This window comes from Copidosoma floridanum, unplaced genomic scaffold (assembly GCF_036245765.1).
Source record: "Copidosoma floridanum isolate Cflo_tuat_1 unplaced genomic scaffold, Cflo_Japanese_pri ptg000021l, whole genome shotgun sequence".
NCBI lineage: Eukaryota > Metazoa > Arthropoda > Insecta > Hymenoptera > Encyrtidae > Copidosoma > Copidosoma floridanum.
The window spans coordinates 25,298,848-25,310,101 of record NW_028321898.1 but is presented as its reverse complement, the minus strand read 5'-3'; the positions used below and the strand labels follow the sequence as shown (position 1 = coordinate 25,310,101).

General features: G+C 38.9%; 1 long non-coding RNA gene across 1 annotated transcript; it reads right to left on the bottom strand.

Annotated features, from left to right (window-relative positions):
- Window positions 1-9,098: 9,098 nt before the first annotated feature.
- LOC106637885 (uncharacterized) lies at window positions 9,099-10,328 on the bottom strand. The gene is made up of 2 exons (XR_001338933.3): window positions 9,954-10,328; window positions 9,099-9,268 (listed from the first exon to the last, which is right to left on the bottom strand). It is a non-coding gene; the product is annotated as an uncharacterized LOC106637885 (long non-coding RNA).
- Window positions 10,329-11,254: the final 926 nt, after the last annotated feature.

Here is an 11,254-nt window from a genome sequence, read left to right as displayed (position 1 = left end):
AGGACGCTTACAGCAGGACCTGGGATATGATTGGGATAAGCCGGAATAAGCCCTGGGATAAGCCCGAGCCGAGCAAGCGACCTTTAGTGATATCCTCGTGCTCCACGCCGGGCGACCTTTGACGTGCGAGAAGGGGAAGGACGTGTACACCTACGCCTATGTGTACGTAACAACCATCTTTTGGAATCGATGTGGACGAGCGTGTGATATGTCTGCAGGTTCACTGGGAATTTGCCGTAAATTAAATCGTCACCATCGCCTTCTGGGGTTGGCTGATGTTGGTCCCCTTGTAGCATCAAAGTATCGCTGCAGACTGGGTTTTGGGGCATGGGACACACGCCTAGAGACAGAAATACAGATACGAAAACGTTCGGACACAGAAAGTTGAACGCAATCAAAGACATGGAAATACGGAGGAAAACAATAGCAGAGAGTCAGAAAATAATGAAGTCCAAGCCCTGACTAAGTTTGACTAATATATGTATATATACTCATAAAAAAGCAAAGTTGAAAGAGCAAGAAATAAAAAATAAACAAGAGGGAGAAATCAACTAAACAAAAAAGAATTGGAGATCATTTTTAGAATAATTTCATTTGATTGATTGAAAAAAGTATATATCATGGACCAAAACCTCAAAACGGATCCTTTCTTCATACGTAAGAATCAATGCCAAGGATATACAAGTACATGCAGTTAATCCTATCAGAAACAGAGCCACAACACTTGCGTGTATGCACATGTACGTGTGATCCCCCGAAAACGTCACCCCCGGTATAGTAGCAGCCAACAACCTTATCTTCCTCGAATAAAGTCCACCGTCATCCTTTACGGCCAATGTCACTGCAAAGGATTTTCATACCGCAAACAAAAAATCTTTTATCGATATTTCAATGGGGAGGGAGTGATACTGATATCATCTCTCGACGACATGTATACATTCATTCCACGGGTCTTTTCGGAGCCAGTCAGTGTGAACTTGGCATGATTGTTTTAAATCGTCAAGTTTGATTGTGAGATAATTTGTTGAGATTATCTTATAAATCGTTGCAGCCTCTGTAGACGATACTCAGGTCGGCGTGGTCGTAGCTATATACATAAGTGCAGTCCTTTCCTACTTGGATCCATTGGATGTGGAGAGCTAGGAATGGTTATATTGTTGCATACTGGGAATTTAATGTAGGAAAGAAGAAGAAAATAAAAAAAAACAATCAGTACAAGTATAAAATGAACGGAAAAAAGTAGAGAGAGCCAGTGCAAGGAGCCTCCACGCGCTTGGTACAGGCGAATATCATTTTATGAATTACATATGGGTGTTGACGACCCATATTACCCACATGTGCGCGTATAGTGACGAAAAAAGAAACGCAAGGTGACAAAGAAAGAGAGATTTACAAACACAAGGGTAGAGAGAGAATCGAAACAGGTTTATCGCACAGGCCATAACTCAAACTTGTACTTTACTGCTACGACTCACACACGCGCGTCTATTGCATTTTCCCGAGATTAGCATGTCAGCCTAACGTGGCGTGACCTTTCTAAAGTTGTTCATTACTGCGGTGCCGGGTCGTTTCATTTGAATTTCACGCTCGTCGCAAATAATTGCATGTGCGAGTCGAAGGTTTAGGTACGAGGAAGAAGGAACACATGTGCGCGTCCATACTTTTTTTGTTTTTTCACCGAGTAAAGGTAGATGTGTGTATGAAATTATGGTTCTAAAAATAAGTGAGTGAAGATTCACATCGGAAACCACGATTTTTTTACTCCTTGCGACTTCTTTTTGCTTTTAAAAATTGCATGCCAATACAGTGCATCCCCTTTTCTTTGACAATCCCTCGTAAAACCAAGTCCAAATCCCAAAAGGATACCAAAAAATTTCGACGCATAGCAGTGTATCACGACAGGTCTGAATCACGCCTCCACACTTTGGTAATAAAAAAGGCTTTCCCGATATAGCGGGTGAAAAAAAAAAAAAAAATGAAAAAAATTGAACAACCCTAATCACGCCCTGATGTTATTATTTTTTCTTTTCATCGCTGTCATCCTACGATGCGTCGGAGGGAATAATATAAGGAGCATAGGTTTTAAAACGCCCCCCGTTAAATGCAAAGCAGAACATGAGCTGCTGTGCACGAGCGGTGCGTCTCGATGAAAAACCATAAATCACGATAAAAACACGTGCACGTGTTACCCTCTCCTATTCTAGCCCCCCCCCCTCTTTTAAGCCTACATATCTTAAAGGGCTAAACGTAAACTATTAACGCGCTTGCATTTATGCAAATGCGACACAGGCACTGCTTTACTCTATCTCTGGCTTTGGGGTGCCGGTGATCCGTATAAGGAGTCCGAGGGTGTGTGCACACGAAACAGCCTACATGTGCATATGTACGCAATGTGTATATACAAGGGAGTGTTGCGTACATTGCGATCCTGAAGCACAAAAAAAAACAATTGTATGTAATTCACTCAACATTAATTCCATGCTACTATACGCGTATATTTTAATTTATTCGATAATTATTTTTCCTTTTTCCTTGGTCATTCCGTTTTGCAAGTTTGAATTTAAAATTTAGATTGAATTTATTCCTCTAATCGAAACTAATTTTTTTTTAAATTTAAGTATTTCCATTGACTTAATCTCAATAATAAAATAAATAGAAATTACAAATAATTAAAACTATGTCAGTAAATACGCACCTGTACACCAACATCACAATAACGTAACAGTGAAATCACCGTAACATACATCACAGAAAAAAAGTTTTATCCGAATGAAGAAAAAAAGTTAATCCGCCTCCACCCGGAGAGTCGTTAGGATTCAATTTTCTCTCGAAAGAGTGGGCAATAATTTTACATGCACCAAAACGTCATCGTACGCTTAACAACCGCAGCGTTATTGCCCGCAACTACATGTATATATACACCTTCCGACGTCTAGCCGGCAATTATTGTCCATTTGGGCTTTTTGTCGGTGGGCCGGCGAAAAGAGGACGGGAGAAAAGGATGAGAGATAATGGCAAAAAAAAAAAAAAAAAAAAAAAGGGCACCTTGATCCCCTAATGATACATCTTACGGTGCTGTAATGGACTCCCAGTTGCCGCGATAGAATTCACCAGCCGGTTATCCGCTGCTTGGTGCCTGCGAAACGAAAGTACACGTCCGTATAATAAGCCGCGCAATTTGCCCCACTTTTGCTCTCTGTCCTTATATTGTCCGAATCAGTTTCTTCTTCTCGGGTGGGTTTCCAACAAGCGAGAGATTGAGAAAATGACGAACCTTACACCTTCAAAAATAATACGTTTGCATCGCAACAATAGGCACTACCACTCGACGAGTAATTTCGATAACTGCTTCGTTTTTGAGTGCACTTGACATCCGGCCACACGCGTTTGACACGATCGAAACTAGATACCCCGAGGACCCCCTTGACTTGCACGCTACTAGAAGTACGACATTATAGGCAAGGACCCCAATGCCAGTCTCATTACGCGCCTCATCCTCGTCTCGGGAACCCACAGCTGTCGTACGATTTCCCGGTAAGTCCGTGTGCTTCTCCCGTGTAGGTACTCGTCTGTCAAAACAGAGTTTCAGAGGTGCGTCCCGGCGACAATCAGATATCCCGCGCGCGCCTTCGAGAATCCCCGTTTCGCTTTACACACGATGTTACAACCGACCCAGTGACGATTTATCACGTAACTATACGTAACTGTGTGGACTAAGGGGACGTCGGTATATTGTAGGTTATTGCGAAATTATCACCCCCGGGAAAAAAGGTGAATGAACATCCACACCGTGTGCAGGTATGTTTTGTATACTTAGGAGTACACTCGAGTGGGCCGATCATCAATTACCCATTGGATGTATGAATTGGAGGCAGATGCGTAGACGGCGAGTCTAGCCTGTCTTTTGGAAGAGATACTCAATGGTGCGCGTTTTCCTCCTATTTATACCTAAACTATATGGTGTGGGCTTTGTTGCTTCGCTTCGTTCATCTCATTCCGAGGTATTATACTTTTACTTCCAGATTTCAAAGTGACCCTCCGTTTTAATTGAATCATTGTTTTTTCGAACGAGATTGATTAATTTAAAAACGGACGAAGAGATTTTGGATATTAACAATATTTCCCTGTGTTTCGAGTTGATTTTAAATCTAATGGTTGGACTCTTTGGTAAATTTCAAAGATATTTTTTTAATTTAAATTAGTTCACACGCTACATTGTTATGGAAGATAGCGGGTGACATCCACGAGATTGGAAAAACGCCATCCGTTTGAAGAAAACCATTAGAGAGAAAAAACAAGAATTTGGGTCACTCTTGCACTGAAACACAAGCCCATATTATCCGTGAAATAATGTAATATGAAGTCTACAGTCCGTATCATCTCAAGAAGCATTTCTCAAAAAAAGGAATCGACGATGACAACGTGTGAACACGATGGGAGGAGGAAGATATTTGCTTTGTGAGCAGCATGTGGTCCGACACCACCTGCCCAACTTTTCGCTTATATAGGCACATTGTAAGGTCGCATTGTCCGTCGTCGTCATCGCAGCAAACGCCATTAATCACCCCACCAGTAGCCACTTTCTTCCAGGACTCCTGAATCTCCTTTTGAGAAAGATCGATCTACCGTTTTTCTTTTTTTTTTTTTTTTTTATTTTCAAGTAAATAGAGGCGTCCCGTGGGACAGCTAAATTGTATGGGTACATGGTACTTTTTGAAACCCGCGTGAAATCGGAGAGTGCGACTTTATTTCTTTTTTTTCTCTTCGGTACCACGAGACGAAGGTGAGGCGCATTATTGGGTGCTGTTACATGCTCCTTGGAATCCGATGATGATAAAATCGATGGCTATACATATACATACTTACGTCACCAAGTGCGAGCTTGTTTTTTGTTCAAGTACTTTTTGCGTTACTCGTGAGACTTGATTCATAAAAAAGGAGGTTTTTCATACTTGGAAAATGTTTGGCCAGTGTCCTTTTCGTCCCTCGGCACATTCAACAGATCAGGACCTCTTTTCCTCATATGTATACGTAACGTCTAAACTACGTGTGTATTGAGCTTTACTTTAAAGAGGTCAGGTATGGCATTGGTTATATACAATTGTATGTATTAAACGTTTCAGGTAAAGTGTATCAAGTTAGAGTGGCCATCTTTGATTTTTATTTTTCCATCGAAAGGATTTTTCGTACATTGCGTTGAATTAAAATGAAAACAATTGTGCGAAATGAACATATATATCCTTCATTAATCCACTTGATGAGTCACTCTTCTAAATTTATTATTTCAAGGCAGCCATTCCGCTCAAAAAATTCCTCGAATGTACATGTGCAGTAAGTAAAAGGGAGTTTGTGCAGAAATAGGTATAGGTCGTTCAGTAGCTTGAAGTTGATTTGTTGGTCCACCACGTCAGGCATGCCAACCCTTCCATATAGCTGGATTTCACGTTGGTCTGAAATTAGAAAAATGTATCATTGGTTAATGGATTTTTTAAATTATGCTATCAAAATTTGGAAAATAAGGACATATGACGAATTGTGCTGGGATTTCAAAACTTCATGGTTATTTATACGTAATTTACTGTATCAAAATTACCAAGCGGTTCTTAAATACTCTTGTTCTTAAATAATCAATTATGATAGTAAATAAAAAATAAACATTACTGTATTGAGCAATGAAAGGTTTTGCTATTACAAATCACAAAAGTTACGTGTTGTCTCAATTAGTGGTATAAAATATCAAAGATTGTATTTTTGCACTGTTGGAAAGGATTACTCGTATTTAAGTCCTCACATTAAGTGGTAATAAACATAGTTCTGAATGAAAATACAATACTTTATACAGGAATAACAAACAAGTCCTTTTTTTATCAAATATTGATGAATAAAGTATTGGTAAAAAAAGCATCAGAGCATCTCTTTCCTTCTCTTTCTCTTCCTTTCTTTTTTCTCTTATTCTCCAATTATGTGCAAAGAAAAAGAGAGAAAAATAGAGAGAGAGAGAGGAAGAAATGGTGAGTGACGAATGTACATAGTGTCCGCCTGTATCGTATACAGCAGCAGTAGTTCTTTCTTTCCCGAAAAAATCGTCCCGGTCACGCCCCAAAGCCCGTCCACGTATACCTATTATACGGGCAAAAACAGCACAGCAACAACCGACGGCAGCAGTTGAACAGATCGCCCCACTTACGTCCTACTCGCGTGTCGTGTCCGACGACTACACTATATCCATATGTGCATAGGTAACCAGTGGCCAGTTTGCAAAGGCGTGCGATGCACAAACGCCATAAATTAACGGCAATTGTTAAAAATCATTGAGCGACCGCGTGTGCGTCAGGGGGCGAAGGATAACGAAGGAGAGAGAGAGAGGACGTGCACACACGATTTACATGACTTTTTTGCCCCATCCGTTACTTTGCTCTCTGCCCTAGAATCTACCTTTCTACTGCCATTTTTTTTTTTTTTTTTTTTTCCAAACATGCAAATGGGCAGCAGCGAAAGGGTTGCCAGACGAAATATCGCCGCTCATTACTACCCCGTAATGGCCGTCACGCCCATATTCACGCGTTTGTTTTTTTCGAATCCACCTCGTGCCTATGCCCATTATATTATGGTGGGAAAAGGGTTGCCAATGGCTGGACCGCGTACGTAGTTGGGATCGCCTTTTTGTTGGTTTTTAACTATCGGAGAGGGGGAGACAGCGTTGATCAATACATGCTCGTTTGCATAAACGGGCGGGGCTCATTGTCCGGAAGCTTTGACGATTTGACCATTTTTTAATCAATTGAAAAACTATTACTCTTGATAATGTATGGAATCTATCTGGTTTGTGGACGACAATTTTTTTCTGAACGAGAGAACTAGGCAACTAGATGAAACAGTGACTCCTCGAAATTGTGTCCAACGTCATCTACATTGTTTGTTCCGCATGAAGTATCCTCAAAACGTACTGTTATAGCTCATCGGGTGTGTGTATATATTTTTTTTACTTTTGACCCCAATTTAACAGCTGTCTTTTATTTTTATGAATATTATTATTACTGCTATTGTTGTTATCGTCATAATTATTCTGCAACGAAAAGAGGAACAAACAGTGCACATCGCGAGCCGCCTGTACCTTACAATCGGCCTAATTAAAATTAAGACTCTGAATGTCGTACAAAATCTATGTACCTGCCGCAAGATAAGGCCTCCCCCCTTACGCGCGTGTGAATAATAATGCACGTTTACAATTGATATTTATACGTGCAGTGAGTACTTGGGTTCCCATTGTTATCGCGACACGCGCATCGCGCAATTAAAGCTCACCATCGCGCGTTTCGGCCACGTGCCACGCTCTCTCTCTCTCTTTCCTCCTTCACCGCTTTTGAACGCGTCTCCCCCTCTTTTTTTCCGAGTTCAAGTATAAATTACGATGTTGCGATTCGAAAACAAAAACGGGGACTGTGTACATTGCACAGTTGTTGTTATTCAAAGGTATATAAGTAATATGGGATTGTCAAGGGGATATGGGAAATAGTTTTAGCGAGTGTGTGCGATTGAGTGACATTTCCGCTGGTTTATGTAGGATCCCTCCAATGGAAAACGTAAAAAAAATCTGACATATTTATTTTAATTGCAATGTGCACGCCATGATAAACCTATACATAATATTACGTTGGTAAATGTTCATTCAGATTTAGACCAAAGTATGGTGTGGGTTTGAGAAATAGATAATTCAAAGAATTGGGGGTTTTTCTCAAATTTATATAAGTATAGCTCTTTTGAGTACTGCATCCTCAAAATATTCAAAATTATTCGAAAAAGAAGCTATACGTGTGCACAGTGTGCCCTACAGTCCTCAATGTTTACGAGTGTGTGAGAGAAAAAAAGAGAAATCTGAGGCCCAACATGACTTTTTGGAAGGACGTGACGGCGTCCTTCCGTCCGCCCTTTCAGTTTCAATAGAAAAAAAGGCACTAATTGTCTTAAATTGCCGGCAGTCTAGTCGCCCTCTCTCTCGAGCGTCAGTGCCTCTCTGGAACATTGGAACATATGGCTCGCTCGGACACGTGCTTTATGAAAAACTTAATCAAGTTTGAGCTTTTAGACCTATGTTGTAATGACCTATGTTAATGATATTTGAAGCAGCGTGTCGCAGTTCTCTAGGTTTATGGAACTATCATTGAAACACCTGCTTTTCCTTAGCAAAATTTTTTTTTATATTGTTAGAGACTTAAAAGGGACACAAACCAGGAATTACTTATTCTCAACATAAGTCATTCGGGATACCTTAACGTAAATTTAATTTTGTTCAAAGTTTTTGAGCCAGAACTTACAGAACTTGTATAAAAAAGTGTTAGTCTTTTTGTTGTTGTCCTATTCAGTATATTTTTTTCACCCTTTCTTTTTTGATCCTTATCATTCTATGCAAAACGGTGGCAACTTTTCCACTTCATTTTTCCGGGTCCCGGGTTCTTGGAAAACATTTTTCAATTTTTACGACCTCTCTGAAGTCCTTTTATCCTTATTGCTATTGGCCCTGTAAGAACTATCAACTGCACGTACAGATATACCCCTCGACGAATTTTCACAAAAAAAAAAAAAAAAAAAGTTCGTATCGTTAGAGTAAGTACCAAGGAGTGATCTATGAGAGCTTCAGTATGTATGAAATTTACTATGTATGCGCTTGCGAACAAAAAAGGGGGAGCACACGACACCTCACTCGGGAGTACAGCTTGTATGTACGAGGAAATCTACAAAAAACATCCCGTTTTTGTCTCCGATTTTTAAATGAAATATTTTTTTAGGCATACCCTTGAAACCGCGCTTATTTTACTCACTCGTGGTGTAGATCGAAACTTTTTTATTAATTATATTTTCGATCGTTTGGTATACTTTTAAACGTTTCATTGATCTAAAAACTATTTCAAAACTTTGATTGGGGTAATATAGAGCCACGGAAAATATTTGATAGACATTCACCGTAGAGAAATGATAACCCATTAAAATCTATATGGTTTCAAACACATTGTATTGTCTTTGCAGAGGGTATTTATTTGCAGTTTTCAAAAAAGAAAGTATTTTAATTTAAGCTAGGAAAATTTGTTCCTCACCTTTCTTCCGCAATTCGCTTCCACCTGGATAAGCTCACGGATCATCGGAACCGATGCCAAACAAAAGCCAGAGGCTCGTGCTGATGCTGCAGGCAAAGGCAATCTCAGTGTTTGTTGTTGGGAAAGCGAATCAAAGGCTCATTCAACGGACAGTCTCGGCAGCTCTTGTATTGTATCTGTTGGGGTTTCATAAATGAGAAAAATTATTTTCACTATGGGTACGTTACATAAACGTTACATAAAACAAATGGGTATTCACTACACCGCGTGTTTAACGCAATATCCCCTTGTTATTTTTCTACACTCTAAAAATAAATCTTAGCTCTTATCTGTTATCGTTTCTAAGTGTGTATGCCTCTGCGTTTTTGTATTGGTACTTAAACTTTGTGCCACTTTTCATTTTGGTTCCAGATTTCGTCATGGTTTTTATTTTTTATATATTTTATTTCTTCTTTACTTAAATTACCGCACGATATCATTCTTCATTTGTTTATCTATTTTTTTAGCTCATCTTTACTTGCCAAATATACATGCTTTTGTATATAGTTAAAAGTTGTTTTTTCTGTACTTTAATCTCTATTTTATTCTTTTTTTTTTTTTTTTTAAACTACAAGAAAAAATTCCTTGTAGTCGACCAATGATTCATTAACGATAATTCAAGGTTTTTTTTTGTAACCTCTAATACTAATTATCAATTACTTGATTCACTAACCGCTAACGATTGAGTGATGACTTATATTTAAATCTGTATTCGTTAACAGTTGATAACTGTGGCTGAAATGCAAGAAATCTTTTCCATCAGTGTATCCACTATAATTTTTATCCTTTTTTTCCTTAAAAATTTCATTTTAATTCACTCACCGCCTTTTTTGTCTGTGGTGGCAGTCGTCGGCTTCAGACTTTTTTCTCTCGCCGGTGATGACTTGAGGCCCCCGGGATAAAAATTTTGGCCTCAACTGCCCACAGTACATATCCACACCGTCCAACGCCAGAACGCCCATTTCAAGACCAGTACCAAAAAGGTCCCTTAATCAACTTTTATCGACCAAAATCACACATAACTCGCTGATGATGCACGGAATCCATCAACATTTGCGACGATACACGTGAATGATTGAAACATTTTTTTTTTTTTCACCATCGTATACACTCACGCAAGGGTATCTTGCTGGCGTCCCGAAGGAGACTGAGTTGACTGCCGTTCGCTGCATTGACGCGTGGTACTGTTTTCGAAGAGACAAGCAACGCGCGTCCACGCCTACCAGTACCCCCTCTACTAACGTGGAACGCGTTAGCTGGAATATAAACGTGTGGTGGGGGTAACGGAGGGTGGCCCACCTTTTGACGTACGCGAGAACTCGCCTCGTATTACGTACATGTCAAAATCTTTGAAAAGTCACAAGTTGGGAGTGACTCGAATTAAAAAAAATTATTTTCGCGATTTAAAATCACAAATACGTTTTACATTGTTTTTTTGTAAAATACAGTTACATTAAAACAAAAATAGTCACAATATTTATTAGACAGAATTATCAATCACTTACGTATACAATACCTTGAATTTTATAATGTAATAATCATCGAAACAGCTAATTAATTGAAGATATCTTACAAAAGACTGTCACAGACTATACTCTTTTTTTGCTTGAAATTTTACAGATTTCATCAGATTTTTCTCTTTTCATTTCTTTTATTTTCCAATCTTTATGCACATACACTACAAGTACGTGCATGCAAAAAAATATCTATAAATTGCATTTTTTTGTAGTTTAAAACTGATATAAATTTCTAAGACATAAAAAGGTTTTCCTATCTCGGGCGTTTTTGTGGGTATGGTGTGCCCTCGGTAGGAAAAACAGTGTTTGGTACACAAGTGCCATTCGGGGCTACCTTACGTCCAAAAAATAGCTCCAGAGGTGATGGCCATTTTGTGACAAAAACCACTTTTTTTTATTTTTTATTTTGTTTTATAGCTATAAAAATGCTTATAATTGTTATCTGTTTATTAGACATTTTTATAGCTACATCATAAGACGTTATAGCTATTATTGTACACTAATACGGTTAAAAGTTCACTTTATTTTTGTGGTTAAAAATTATTGACCATAAAGACAAAAAAAACGTATTTGCATGTTATTTAGCTTGCGCTTGAAATAAAAAAA